Below are 16,863 nucleotides of genomic sequence, written 5' to 3'. Positions count from 1 at the left end.
AATAAAAAGGAAACTATAGAATCAACACTGGCTTATTTTTACTAATACCAAAAATACTTAGAGCTTAAAATTAAATTAAAGAATTCAAAGACATCTCGGGTGGTGTGTTCCTACAGCAAGGGCAGCTTTATTTTTTAATTTTTTAATTTTTTTAATTCATGCAAATACATATTTATTACAAATAAAATAATAACGTATCCCTAACTCTATGAGGTCAAGATCCCTGTGTTGAGTTGGGATACAACAGAATGCCGCGGTTTTACCCTGGGAGGCGCGGACTATTGCCAGGGTTGGCGCTAATTTATTTTTTTTAATTCATAGAATTATTATGCGATAGCTTACTAAAACAGATGTTTCAAAATAAAACATTAATTCGATTGCATTGACAATTGTATTGCAAAGAAATGCTGGTACTACTCCCGTTTGTAACGTCTTATTTATGCGAAAAAGCTTATTTTGCACTGGCAATGAAAACTAAAATTTTGAGCAAGGTTCGTGGTTGAAAAGGAGATACAAGTGGCACTCTTCACAATGCTTCCGAGATTTGATAAACTTTGTGCCTATAAACAACAACAACCCTGGCATTCAATTTTTAGATGATGTACCATCCTCTAAAATAAATATACATGAACATATGTGTTATAGCTTAACCTTGTTATTATTCTGTGGAATTTAATTTGCAGTTTTTTTGTTGTAATAATTTTTTTATTATTTTAAACGTGTCTATATTATTAAAACTATTAAAAAAAATTCTTCTGCAGTGATGATAGTCTTAATTTAAAACTGAGACAGAGGACGGTCAAGTGCTTTGTGTGGTCTCTCGTACTCTCAAGGTTAACTCCATGAACCGATTAGAGGCTTTTGAAATATGGCTTCACCGGAGAATGCTAAAAATTCCGTGGACAGATTTAGTGACCAACGTGGAGGTGCTGAGACAAGTCAATGCCGGTAAAGAACTTATGTCTTCAATAAAACAGAGAAAACTCGCATATCTGGGCCATATCAAATGTGGAAGCAAATATGCGCTTCTACAGCTAATTATGGTGGGAAAGATCGAGGAAAAGCGTGGAGTTGGAAGGCGACAGATGTCCTGGCTGAGAAACATCCGCGACTGGATAGGAGTGCACGGGGTCAAGGCGCTGTTCCAGTTGGCTCAGGACTGGAATGTCTATTCTAGAGTGATCGCCAACGTCAAGGAGACCTGATATGGCAAAAAAGAAGATTAAAAAAACAAAAGAAAGAGTGGCGCGGAAAAGTTTTTTTTTCGGGGAGGCGTAGTAGCATAAATATTGGAAGCCGCTGACATAATTGAAAATGGAAGCTTGCACATTATAAACAATTATTTGCACATTATAGCAAAATAAAAAACGCACATTATAGCAAAATAAAAAACTATTACATGAACAAATATTTTAAAAAACATCTGGACAACAAGTAATAATTTGCTCACTTTTCGACAGATGTAACATATCGACATGACAATATCTCGTCTCTCAAAATTTTTATTTTACTTCTACTTATATTTGGTATACGGGCGCCATGGCGCGGTTGGTTAGACGGTCAACTGTGAAACTGGCGCCGCGGATTCGATTCCCGCCAGCCGCAAGGAAAAAACCCAAGAAATATTATTTTCAGATTTGGTCTGTGTATTGTGGTGTATTTTCATAATCTTCTTCGATATCCTCTTTCCCACCTGCTGGCGAGACTTTAAAATACAGGCTTAGTGGGTTATTCCTTTCAAAAAATATTCATTAAGTTTTTTTTTCTAAATCAATGTCACTCGTCCAGTAGCTCAATCACAAATAACTATCGACGTGTTTAAAAACATGCTAAGCATTTGAGCGATCACAATGAACAATAATGGCTATGCCTAAAATATCACAGTCATAAGTCAGCGCGTGTGTAATTTCCAAGTCTACATTCGTGTCGGTTTGTTTTCCTCGTAAATAAATAAAGTTCATTGGCGAAAAATCGGCGCCTACTAAAAAAAAATACAATATATTGCATTTGCAAAATAGTAAAGAGTATCTAATCCAAAAAAGTGAAAATTAAATAACAATTACTATGGCGACTGGTTTTCTGAATATTAGGCTTCTCAACCGCCGACTAAATGCAAAAAACAGCATGATAAATGATAAATTAAAAATAGCAGTTTTGGAATATTTTCCATATTTACACCGGTGAAATTCAAATATGTGATTGCGTAGCAGAATTATACGTCGCGGAACGCAAATATTTTGATATTTAATATTAGGTGTTCACGAAAGTTGAATTGAATTGAATTGTGATCGCAAATACGATAAACAACCATGGTGAGAAATTTTTATCACGTCGCTTATTAGCACGTCGATAGTTATTTGTGATTGAACTACAGGGGTAGTAATCTGAACGCAAAAGCGCGTGTTGCGTTTTTAACGAGTATTTGTGTACTAAATATAGGCTAACAGAGCGATCTCTTTGCGCGCAATTCCGTTCAGAATACCAGCCCAGGTGTCACGAATCGTTCATAACTGTTTTCTTCTTCCGCCCGGAAACCAAATGGTTTTCATTAATTTAATACACATAAAAACATAGAATTAAGAATAGTCCAGAAGGAGCGTAGAATCATATTTGAATACATCGGACTGTGTGCAAAAACTTCCTTACTATGCCTCACTTTTGCCGCGCGCATTCGCGATGCCGCTTAAAGTATAAAACAAATTTAATTTTACATTAAACGGATATTTTTATATTATGTTAAATAATATTTTATGTTTTAAAGATAATGCCAGTCAAATGTCCACCACAGAGTTATTTAATCCGAAGTTCAATTTTCATTAGTTCTCTCATTAGATGAGCAAAGTAGGGTAAAAAAAATCACTACCCTGGCAACACTAACGAAATGTTCATTTTGTTTTCTTCGAAAATCTGACAGATGAAAAAAAAAAACATTTTTAAGTAATGTATTTGCTACTTACGCATTCATTTGCTAATTACACGTGAAATGTTATCCCATCTTGTTTCTTGAAGATTCTATTAGTATTTCTACACTTTAAAAGGACACAACACGGCATAGTTGAATTCAAATCAGAATTTGCGTACTGAGCGACGTCTACAAATGGGTCAAAACGTAAAAGTACTCATTTATGAGTAGTTTAATTGCCTTCGGTTTCTAGACTATTCTTGATTCTATGCATATAAAAGCATTTTTACCTGATTTTATTTTGATACAACAGTTTTTGAAAATAATTTTATAATATAACAGGTGCTTCGAATTATTTTACGTATTTACGCATGTCCATTATTTTACTTTTTAACACATTTGTAAGTCCAGACTTAACACTCATTACGTTTTCAGCAAGTCGGGACCTGAATGAAAAAAATAGTCTATATTTTTCATTATTTAGTATGACATAATATTTCATTTAAATTCATCATCATCATCATCAGCCGTCTCTTGTCCAATGTTGAACATAGGCCTCCCCCTTTAGTCTCCATATTTCCCTATCCTGAGCCAACCGCATCCAACCACTTCCTGCTACTCGTTTTATGTCATCAGACCACCTTGTCTGAGGCCTGCCGACACTTCTTCTACCCGTTCTGGGTCGCCATTCCAGGACTTTTTTGGTCCATCTAGAGTCTGTGATTCTGGCTATATGACCAGCCTAGCTCCATTTCTGGTTGGCAGCCCTATGGACCACATCGGTTATCTTTGTTCTCGCTCTAATCCGTGTATTGGTTTTTCTGTATCTCAACGAAATACCCAGCATTCTCCTTTCCATGGCTCTCTGTGTCACTGATAAATTGTGTAAATTTTTTTTCATGAACACAAAAATTTCACAGCCATATGTCAGCACAGGGAGAACACAAGCATCAAAAAGTTTCTTCTTTTAATAATGTAAATATTTAAATTATTTATTGACAATTCTTAATGGAATCACACTTTAATGATGTAATAACTTATATTTACGTATAAGTTATTAATTTAAAAAATACTTGGTAAACTTCCACTTATTTATTTTTACCAATTAGCGCTTTCACCCCCTAATGGGCATCTTCAGACTGGTAAATATTATACAGTGTAAGGATAACTTTTATAAAACTAAATATTATCTTAAGTGTTGGTACATTTAAAAATAAGTTGAAAAAGATTCAATAAGCAATATTTCAATGGAACAGAGTGAGACAAATTATTGAAACATGTGTTGGCGGTGTACTTTAAGAGAATATTCTATTATATGAAAAATATTTATTGTTTTATAATACAAGGTCCAACTAAGGGGGCTCATAAGAAAATGTTTTTGAATTCTATCGGCTGATTTATTAAAATTCTAACTTTTGACCTTTATGTCAAATTTTTGTAAAATTGTTATGTTTTTTGATTTGTCAAAATTATGTTTAAATTCATTTAAATGTGATGCATAGTTTGACTGACTGTAGGCCGAATGCAACACCAGATGAGAGTAGTGATGTCGGGAATACCACTAAAGAACACCAAAGAGTTTGTCTACCTCGGGAGCAAAATAACGTGGGATGGTCGGTCTAAGAGCGAGGTCGACAGCCGTATACATCAAGCTAGACGTGCATTTAATAAAAGGTCAAAAATAATTGAATCAAATAATATAGACCTAAAACTAAGAATACTCCTAATCAAGACCTATGTATGGAGTATCTTGATGTATGGCTGCGAGACATGGTGCCTATCCGAAAGAGATAAACGGAGACTAGAGGCTTTTGAGATGTGGTCCTATAGAAGACTACTAAGAATTTCCTGGAGAGACCACATTACAAATGAGAAGGTTCTCCAAAGAATCGAAGGTGGAAGGCACCTGCTCAGGACCTTGTCCGAAAGGCGAGCGAGATGGATCGGCCATGTAATACGCCAAAAAGGCCTCCTGCATGTCATATTAGAGAGGATGACCGAGGGGACAAATTCTAGGGGACGCCCACGCCGAGAGTACCTGGGGGACTTATTAGAGGACGTGCGCTGCTCATCATATGTTGACTTTAAAAGAGCCGCACAAGACAGGGAGGAATGGAGGAGAAGAATGAATGTAATTGCTGCCAGCCAATCCCAGGATTGAGACTAGAGAAGAAGAAGTTTGATATGTCGTTATTTAATCTATGTGAAGCTAAATGTTCTTTCAGTCTATATTTAATTGCTCTCCCGCTTTGTCCTCCATATGAACCAAGACAAGTACATGTGGAAGTGTACCAATTATTTTTTAAATGAATAACTTATAAATAAATACAGGTTATTACATCATTATAACAAAATAAGTACTTATTATAAATTGGATTTTTTTTTAATTGAAATCAAATTTTTAATATTTAGGTTAAGCAATATGTTCTAAACTGTCTAATAAATTAGTCATTGGACAAGTTCATTGGTTTTATTATATGGTGAACTTATCAAAGTAAAACCAATCTGTCATTCTGTGATTGATGTTATTGTGAAAACTTTGACATGAAAAGACCTCTTCAAAAATGTGTTTTGTCGAAAGTTCCGGATTGTTAATATTTTGCTAATAATTCCTTGTTATAAGTTTGTTGAATAAACTTGTTTGAAAATAAACTAAGCGTTACAATTGCTATAGGTTTCATTATTAATCATAGTCAACTAAGAGTCTGTTTATTTTCGGAATAATTAAATGATAAAAGTTCGTAAACCCCGTGATCCAAAAGTCTCATAGCGCCAGCGTGTAACTCGGAATAAAAAAGAGGATGCTAAAGAACTTTTCTCATAATACAAATACAATATTGAGAAAAAAATTCGTACCACTCACGCCTTTGACAGTCATCATCATCCCCTTTTACACACCTAATGGTGCAAAGGGCACTGCATTGTCAAACCAAATACAGTGTAGTTTGATCATCTTGTACATAAATTTAAGGTGATCATTCTTTCGCTTCAGGTGCCAGTCCAGAAGCAATGGGCTGTTACAGCTTAAAAAACCTTCAATCAATATTTCAGGACCTCAAAATGGCAGCAAATGCGTCAAATACTATTAATACAACGATTCGGACTTATCTTTACTTAGTTTTTATTCCTATTTTTTTTCCTGAGACCAGCTATAGAAAATACACTGGTCCAGGGTTCCGGTTCTGTTTCACACTCGGAACTGTATTTTTCATCTGCCTGGACACAGAATTTACCAAAGCATAAAAATGTGCCCGTATAAAATATAAAAATATATACGTAAAAATAAAATTCAAAAGAATTGTGCTAATAAACAAAAACTGTATACCGTGAAAAAAAAAATCAAAAACATTTAAATCCATAACTTAAGCATTTAATTTAAAAAGAAAAAACGAAGATAAAATAATCACTTTTGGAGTGGCAGAGGCAATTTACAAATCATAATTAAAGGTACGGAATTCTTCCAGATAAAAAACATTTTATTTTATTTTATTTTATTTATTTTATTAACATAAACGGCAAATCTGCCTTTTACAAAAATTTATAATACTAATTGGCTTGATATTGGCTTGATATTAAAAAAAAAACATAAATTTCCTTTTACCCGAGATTAAAAAAAAAAAAACCTAAAAGTTATACAAGATTTATTTAGAAAAACTTAACCTAAAAATTATACGACATATTTAGTAGAAAGTTTAAACAATTTAAGAACTAGTGTAAAAACAAATTTACTAATAAAATATTTTAAAGTAATTTAACAAAAAAATCGTAAGTACTGTTTCATAAAGCTGGACAAAGTAAACAAAAACATATTATGAAATGTATAAATAAATAAATATAATTACTATTCACCACTTTTGAAAAAGTTCAAATGGTTTGTTCTATAGGAACAATACCCTACACTAAACATATCTGATACGTAAGAATAACTATTGCCGAGTTCATTAAGTCTGTTAAATACGGCATTAGAAGTATACACTGTCCGTGAATTGTTACTACAAAACGGTGGCACCTGTCGAGTCATTCTTCCAGGCATCCTGAAGTTGATGAGAAATAACAGTTCAGGGCAATCCCATATTGAATTTACAATTTTGTTATGAATTAATTAATTTAATTTAAAAAGCTAACATTGTTGTTATTTCAAAATGAGACTCTTTTAAGAGTCGTTATTTTATCTGTAACGATGACACTGTATTAACTTAAGAAGCGTTCTTTGTCTACGCTGTTAGTTGGACACCAAATGCTCTATAACTCTGCTTGAGCAAATGTTGAAAAGTAGCGTTTAGTGATTCACAATACGTCCTTAAAACTGGAATCTTCATTCCTGTTTTTTATTGAAACGTTAGGCTAAGAAAGTAAGTATACCCACCAATGAGCTTATTTCGAGGAAGCATTTTGAAGATAGGCATTTTTGAGAAGCTTTCAACGTATTTTGATTTAAGGTGGTCATACTGGGCAAAATGACTAACAAATATGAAAGTAGGCTTCATTTGCTGTATTTAATCTTATGTGTAGAGAAAGTTTATTAAAACTTTTTTCAGGTGGGGTTTTTAGTATTGTGTTTAGATTCAAATCAATATTTCACTTTTCTTTAGAAGCAAATGTGACGTTTTTATACCAAAACTTATCTAATGATTATGATAAAATTATAAATAAACTTATCAATGAAACTACTTGGTTTAGTTTGACTTTTTATTATTTTGACCAATGAGCGCTTTCACCTAAGTAGGCATCTTCAAGACTGAGTTTTATCAAGAAATATCAACAAAAAACATCAATATTACCAAAACATATCGTTTAAGATTTGCTTTCAAATTTTCTTATTTGTTCCATGAATGGCAAACGGGGTCATTTTAAATGATTCATATCTCCCATCATCTTTTTTATAAGACAGTCATCTCTCAGGATGATTCATCTTTTTCGTAAAAAAAAAAACAAATTGGTAAATTTCGCAGCTATTTGCAAATACGAGTAAAAGAAGTTTTCGCTTAAATTGCGTCTGTTTTGTAAAAACGAAAATTCGGTTATTAATAATAACGTATTTCTTAAAATGGTAAATAGCACCAGAGATAATCCTACTCCTAGTTAATAATTACAGCTTGAAAAAAAAAGTATCTACAACTGAAATAAATCTACATTATATCCATGTTTGGTTGTTAACACGTGGAGTTGTGGAAAAAACGAGTACTTTGTGTAATTCAAACTGTGCGAGTCAACTGAATAGGCGATAGTTTGTCTCACTCCACGCTGATTTCGTGAGTAAAAGTAAACATCATGTTTTTAATAAATTGATCTTACTCAGTAAAAATGTATTGTGTTAAAAGAAAATACTATGCGGCTTTCTTTGATCAACGTTATAGATTTTTAGTGAAATAGTTTGGCGCGTGTGTGTCATCGGTTTATGGATGGTTTACTCACAAATTAATCAAAAATGAAACAATTTTTGAAATATTTAATTTGGATTCTTTTGTATCAAATAGCAATGATCGTTAATGTGAAAAGTCGTACTCACAAGTATATAAATTAATCTGCCGTAGATAGAATGAGTGAAATGTTTGCAGAAGTCAAACGAGTCCCCAAGTCTCTTGTTCCGCGAATGTCAGAGTTGCGTGTTAATTACATTCGCGTCTCAATTTCCAGTTGAGAGAATCAATCAGCGAGTCGACGTATCATTGGAATTAACCTTCACGTATATGTTACATACGCTAGAGAAGATCGATGGCAAACGAATCGAGAAATTGTAATATTACTAGCGAATTCATTTCCCTCCAGTGATAATAATATTATGTCTGTAGCTAGTAGTTTAAAATAAGTAAGGAGTTTTTGCTAGCCTGTAAAGATAATATTTTTATACAGAAAAAGCTTGTGCCTTAAAGGGTAAAAAAAACTTTTTAAATTTATTTCAACAGAGAGGGAAAAATTTTAGAGAAGGGAATATGGAAGTCTAGGCATTTACAGGGCTTTTGACCTGTCTTTGGCTGGTTTAAGTAGCCACTTTACACACTGTGTAACATTCACCATTCTGCCCAAGTTTGAACATCCACATTTCCTCAACTCTTCCATCTGTTGACTTTTGTGAAGTAAAAGAGCTGAAACCTTTATCACGTGGGTGAGATTCATCCGGCTGAACCAAATCACCTACTAGGCAACGCCCTGAAACAAATCACCTACTAGGCAACGCCTGAAAACAGGTGAATGTTACACAGTGTGTAAAGTGGCCACTTAAACCAGCCAATGACAGGTCATAAGCCCTGTAAATGTCTAGACTTCCATATTCCCTTCTCTAAAATTTTTCCCTCTCTGTTGAAATAAATTTAAATATGAACAACTCCCTAGGGAGGAAATCCAGCCAGTCTGCAAGCATTTGGACATAATCAAACATTGGTATAAAAACAATTCACTTTATTTAACAATAAACTATAAAATTGCCATAATCTGTCATGGTGTCGAAAATTTTTACAAACTGCGTATGCTTATGCTTAATTTTCAATATCAGAAATATTTTCTTCTTGTTCGATAGCTCTACAACAAAAATTGGGCCTTGGCCTCCTTCAACTTTTGCCCCTAACTCCGCCAGTCCTGAGCAGCTATTTTCCAATTGTCAACTTGTAGAAGCCGTGCTGCATCTCTTTTCTCGTCATCCTCCCACTTCAGTCTGGGTCTTCCAATTTTTATTTTACCCCCTGGATGTCCAGCCTGACTCTTAGTTACTCGCGCATCAGGCATTCTTTGTACGTGTCCACCCCATCTCAACCTGAGCAGTCTTATGTGTGTTGAGATACTAGAAGTTTTATATATATGCTGTACAATTCGGCATTTTGCCTAAAATGTGCCACTCTTCTCCGTCTTTCACGGGACCACAAAAAAATAATTAAAAATAAATAACCTCAAAGTTAGTGCTTTAAATATAAACTTAATAGAACATTTCAATTTACATATTTATTTGGAGTTTTACATTAAACTTAATTGACTATAACGAAATAAAATTCAATGTTATAAATTCCGAACAATATTGGTTGAACCTAACTGTGATAATTAAAATTAATTTACATTAAACGTAATAAGTTTGAATCGGGTTGTGGTCCTGTGGCTAGTGTCTCGGACTCACGGACCAAAGATCCGTGGTTCGAATCCTACTCTACCTTAACTTGATAACCATTCCTAATAGTGAGTTATTTACAACTTATTGAAAATGGCCCTCAAAATTAAATATTTGGGTAAATCATAAGAACGCAAATATTTCTTTTTTTTAAAAAAAAAAAGGAAGTGATTGTTTCGAAGGCAATCGGAACTGGGCGGAAAGATTCTGGATTTAGTTTTTCTATCTATTTTTATTAAATGTTTGTAGGCCTGGCACCCGGAGTTGCAAGTATCCAGTGTTGCAATTGCCCATACTTGTTTATTAAAAATATGCTAATTGTGACTGTATGATTATCTTTATATATATATATAGTTTCTCTGTACGTGTGATGTCACCGAACTCCTTTTAAATGGCTTAACTGATTTACGTGTGGTTTTCAGAGAAATATAGATTTTTGCGCTGTGTGTGTTCGTAGATATTGAAATCTTCAATCTCATTTGTAAAAAAGATGTAAGGAGCACAAATGGTTTATGATGTTGTTTTTTTGTGTATTAAAAAAGTTTGTTTTTGAATGTTTACAAACAGCATTTGTTTTTTTGGATATCAATCAGAATTTTTTCCTTAAATTCCTTATAATTTCAATTAATTTATTTATTTTTACTGGATTTTTTGCAATACTTAAATAATATTCAATTCAATACATTTAAAAAAATCGTATTCTCACCTCAAGTACACCGCTCTGTTGGTGAGAAGACCGGAGTTTGACGTTTGCAAAATGAATGCAAAATTTGAAAAAATATTTATTTTATGTTTTGGAATTTAACCATAAACAAGTACCTAGGTACCTTCCTCAATTAAATAATTGAATATTAACAATTTTTAATTTTGGAATTTGATCACAAACAAGGACCTAGTAACTTATCATTGAAAAGTCTTTTTCCAAGGGAATAGCAGGCAAGCTGAGGTTCGGACAGGATAAAGTCTGTCGGGTCCGCTAGTTTAGTATAAAATCGTATGGTAACTGGGTAATTTCAAAAGCATCATCATATTGTAAAATCCTCCATGAATGCTACAAGTAGACAGGTCACGATTCATTAAAATTATATCATGATGATTTGAATGCACGACTTGTTTATTTGTAGCATTTATGGAGGAGGATACGAAGATGAGTTTTAAGTAGTTAAGTCAAATATGCTTATTTTTAAGCAACCTAGGTTAGTAATTACTCCAAAAAATGAGAGCTTTTTACAAAATGTTTAAATAAACATACTTTAACATTTAAGTTTTCTTAAATTCTTGATGGAAGTTCATTGTAATTTATTATATAAATGAAAGAAGAGTGATACTTTAATCCACAAATTTGGAATATTCAGTGACCGGTTTCATCGCTTTCGCGACATCTTCGAGACTGATATCTTTATTAAGAAGTTCAATGTATTTATACAAAACAGAGATAGAGATAGATAATTCAAAATCATTTGAAAGTAAATTAAACAAAGTTATTTTATCTTAAGGATAATTATCAAAAAATTTTCCGAGTTAACTAATGAGTTGATATAATGCTATTTCAATAAGTATAAAAATAAAATACTTAAACTTATTAAAATAGCATCATATCAATTAATTAATTAACCCGGAAAAAAAATGATAATTATCCTTAAGATAAAAATAACTTTTTTAATTTACTTTCATAAGATTTTAAACGAAATGCAGCGTATTTCGATCCTTATTATTCAGGTGATCTGTCTTACGATCCAGATGCCAGTCCAGGAACAATGATATTTTGTCATTTAAATAACCTTAAAATCTTTTTTTTTCGTCCACGCTGCAGAAATCAAACCCCGGACCTCAAGAATGGAAGGTAAACGAGCTGAACACTACGTGGCGGACTTATCTCCTCCTAATTCCCTTATTAAAGATTTTTTCTAAATTTTTCGAATGTTAAGTAGTTAATAGTTGTAACCTCATCAGAATAACGGAGCCATCTTATGTTTTTTAATTGTGTAATAGTTTTACTAGTTTCATTAAATCAATATAACAAAATCTGACTACTTGATGACACAGTAACGAGAAAACGCGAAATGTCAAGTAATATATAATATTATTATGACGAGAAATAATATTTTCTATATACGAAAGCTTGTATGGCTAGAGAGGATTTACGTACCTCTATTAGGGAAAAACACGTACGCAACGCTATAGCGCGCCACGCGAGTGTAAAATGTAAATTTATATTAATGTTACGTTTATTGTATTAAAATATAAAAATGAAAAAGGATAAAAACAATTAGGTTGCAATAAATAACTTAAATATATTGAATATATAATAATAAGTTAGAAAGAGTACAACGTAAATTCCTTAGATTCATCAATTACAAACTTAATATACCCACTGAAAATATTGATTGCGATAATTTATTATGTACACTAAATATATCAACTCTTTGTAAAAGAAGAATTATAAATGATCTATTAAATTTATATAAAATAGCAAACGGCGTATTGGACGTCCCGAAATTAACTAGTGTTATCAGCTTAAAAGTACCTGTTCGAAATACTCGGTAGCTAACGTTATTTTTTTAATCTCTTAGCAGTCATAATTATTATTACAATTCACCAATACCCAGACTACACCGGCTAAGTAACGAGTATGGTGAAGTTGATATATTTCGTAGGTCTATATATAAATATAGGTTAAGTATTCAAAAGGTTATAAATTAATTTGTAAAAAAGTTCTTAATATTGTTCTTTATTTACAATTTTTTTCTCTCATGTATCTCAATAATAATTTATAAACTTATGTGTATGTATGTGTATGTGCATGTATGTGTATGTATATATATAAACATGTATGTATGTATATGTGTGTGTGTATGTATGCATGTGTATGTTGGTGTGTAAATATTTTTCTATGTAACCATATCCCTATGTTGGTACATTTCCTTATTTTTACTTATTATTGTATCGTTTATTTTTTCTTATGTTATCTTTAATTTTAACTAAATTTACATACTTATGTTTCACTGCTGCACTTGAATGTAATTTCTTATATATGTAAAAGTCCGTAGGGCGTGTAAATTAATAAATAAATAAAATATCAAATTGGAATATTTTAAAGAATATGATTTGGAGAAAAAGTCAAGTACATTAAAAACTATAAGTACCTACACCTATTATCGATTCGGTCGATTTATTGTCAATTGCAACACAGAGAAATATGTTCAAATGATCACGAGTGTCATTAATTAAGTAATTAGTAGTAAAATAAACAATTTTGGATATTAATATTTGTCACAGAAAGGAAAATAAGCAGTTTCCGGTACCGTTTCTTTGTAATAAAGTATGAATTTTAAACAAACTAGGATAAAAATAGACATAACGCAATCAAAATGCGATATATCAATTAATTATGTAGTTAAAAGTACATCTACAATACATTTAAATATGTCGAGATCCGTGCAAAATGCAAGATTAGCATTGTCGGCAAAAATAAGAACGGGGAGCTCTGATGGCTATGTAGAGCGAATGGACAACGAAAAAATGGCTTTGGCAACAAACTCCGAATTCGGGTGATATTGACTGTCGTTAGCTTACATTAATTAATAAGCGAGATTTTTTTAAGACAGAATTTTAGCTTCGTTAATTTGAAATATAAAGTCCATAAACACATTATTTTGTAATAAAAAAAATATTTTTACATGTTATTTTTCACCGATACATAAATTCAAAAAAAACAGTACATTCGCTTAATGATATGGAATCTTAATATTTTATATTTAAATATATAATGATCGAGTTTTTTTCTTGAATGGTATTTAGAAACCCATTAGAAACGTTCGAGGAGAAATGAAGTTTTGAAAGACCATAACAGGAGGTTTAAAAGTGCGCCATAATAATTTATTTAATGCAGTCTCTTCGCTGGAATTAGAAATCTAGTCTCCGTGCTACGCTAATAGATGAGATAATTGTGTAAAATGAAGCCATTAGCTCTCGTAGTCTAAGGCGAACGACGGGGCGAGGTTGACTAAGAATTGCTTCGAAGAAACTAAAAAAAATGTCGCAAATCTTACAAATTTTTCGACTTTGTATCATTTTGAAAATAATTAGTAAATATATAACAAACACCTCTGAAACTTTGTAATGTATGAACATCGTAAAAAATATGCATAAAGTTGTATTTTTATTTTTTTATCAAAATAAAGAAAGACATAGATAGTATACATAATCTTATTTACACAAGAAAATAAAAAAATGGCCGATAAAATTATGTTAGTAGCAAAATATTAAAATGCAATATTTGAAAAAAAAAATGCTGCTGGTACATAAATGCGTTAAAAATTAAAATGATATAAATTATTTGGATGTAATTAAATTTATATTTAGATAATTATTTATATCGGATTATTTGTTTATATTATTTTCTTTGGAATGTTATAATTAATTGTTTGTTCTTTATTTTTCTGGATTGTTATTCTATTGCATCACATGTTATTATAGTTTAATTTATTTTACTACGTATTGTTTATTCTTTTAAATTATAAAAGCTTAACACGAGCACAGCCTTAAAAGCCTTAACAAGTCTATGAATAAGTAAACGAGTGTAATTTTGAATGAATAAAATAAAATAAATAAATATATACATTTAACCTCTTATCGACTTTTCTATGTCTACCGGCTTCAAGGCAAATTAACAACCAATTTTTACCTTCTCCATCGAGTGGAGCCGAAAGTACTTGTCGAGGGTTCTAGCTCTATTTCACACACAAAACTGTATTCTACATCCACACGGACAGAAAATATCTCAACCCCTATAAGAAAATATTGATTAATATAAGGATTATGTGAAAAATTTAAAAAATATTTTGAGTACCAACATTTATAGCGTTGCGTTATGGACAAGTATTTACTTGAGGGGTTTTTAAGGTGGATTAATATTTCAACAGGAATGGAGAGGGTTTTGAAAAGTGATATTTTTTTATTTATTTAATTTTTTGTATATAATGTAAATGGCATATTTGCGGATTAATTGCCAAATGGCAATTTCTTCCATCCAACCAATAAAAAAAAAAAGATTTTTGGCATTCAAGTAACAAAACATATTTAATAGAAATTAAAATATAAAGCTGAAGATACACGAAAACAGAAATGAATGTATTTGTAAATAAATAATATTAAATCAATATTATTACTCAATAGGTAAAAGGAATAAAGGGGAAAGGGGAAAGGAGGATAGATCAAGGGAGAGAAGACAGATGTTTCTTCAGACGTGATTTAAACAGAGATACTGTAATAGTGGATGGGAGATGATTCCACAGTTGAACCGCATGGACATTATATGAGTTAGAGAAGAAAAAGGTAATGTACTCGTATTAAGAGGGTGCTTTGAGAGTTAGAATGAAGAGGTTAACCATGATCTGATAACATGAGGTATATAGGAGCGTTAGGACTATGAAGTACAGTAAACAGAGGCAAAAGGGAGTGATAAACTCTCCGCTGTTTATTTTGAGCCATTTTAGTAAGGATATAGGGCTTATGACGTAATAAATAGTTAGATTAAATTATTATTTTATGTATTTTATAAGCTGTTCGCACATCCATATTTCTTCAATTCTTCGATTTATTGTTTTTTCGGAATTAAAAGAGCCAAAATTTGTTATTAAAATCGGAAGTGATAAATGTGATTAACCAAATGAAAAATGACAAATCACCTAGAGCTAATAAATTATTTGCAGAGTAAATTAAGCTTGTAAATAACAATGAAATCGATATATTTGTTACTTTATTTAATCAAGCATATGCTATCGGGGTAATACCGAAAAAATGGCTTAGTCGACATGTATTACCTTACGGAAAAAGTGAATGCAAAAAGTTGTGGTGAATATAAAACAATGCCTTATAAGCCATATTCTAAAAAAAAATTGAAAAACATTCATAGAAAAATATATAAAAAGTGCGAAGAAAATTTTGGCGAAGCACAATTTGGTTTTAGGAATAGATATGGTATAAGAGAAGCTTTATGTTGTATTTAATTTCTTGTTGAAAAATGCCGCGACATGAACGTGGATGTGTACGCATATTTCATAGTCTATGTTAGAGCATTTGATAAAGTGCGGCACCAAGAACTTCTAGAAATTAAAAAAAAAAAAGTCATTAGTAATCTCTACGGGCATAAAAAAGCTGCAGTGAAAGTGGAAAATGAATTAACATCGGATATAGACATATGTCGAGGAGTCCGGCAAGGATGCATTCTGTCTCCTTTCCTTTTTAATTTGTACTCGGAAGCCATTTTTAGAGATGCGCTAAATGAACTAACAGACAGCATCAGCATAAATAAAGAAATTTTAAGCAATATTCGATACGCGGATGATACTGTCCTAGCAGACAGCATAGAAAGTTTGCAGATATTGTAGGACAAAGTTCACACGGTTTATTTGAATAAAGGGCTAGAAATGAATATTTCCAAGACAAAATGTATGGTTATTCGAAAAAAGCCGCAAACTTTCTCAATGATTTTAAAACTTGGAGCACAGGTTATTGAGCAAGTCCATCAATATAAATATTTAGGATGCTGGCTGAATGATAAATGGAATTACTCACAACAGATCAAAGTCAGAATAGAGATGGCGCGAGACTGCTTTTTTAGGATGCGTGACCTTCTTTGTAGTAGAGACTTTAACTTAGACCTTCGAATGAGCATTGTACAATGTTACATTTTATCAGTACTTAATTACGGCGTCGAAACGTGGACACTCACCCAAAGCACATCAAAAAAGATCGAAGCCTTTGAAATTTGGTGCTACAGGACGATATTAAAAATCTGTTGGGTGGACAGGGTCCGAAACGTTGACTTTCTTCGACGGATGGCAAAAGATAAAAAGGTACT

The sequence above is a fragment of the Micrasema longulum genome, unplaced genomic scaffold (genome assembly GCF_059751315.1).
Source record: "Micrasema longulum isolate JH-2025_06_02 unplaced genomic scaffold, ASM5975131v1 h1tg000101l, whole genome shotgun sequence".
Lineage (NCBI taxonomy): Eukaryota > Metazoa > Arthropoda > Insecta > Trichoptera > Brachycentridae > Micrasema > Micrasema longulum.
Note: the sequence above shows the minus strand (reverse complement) of the source record.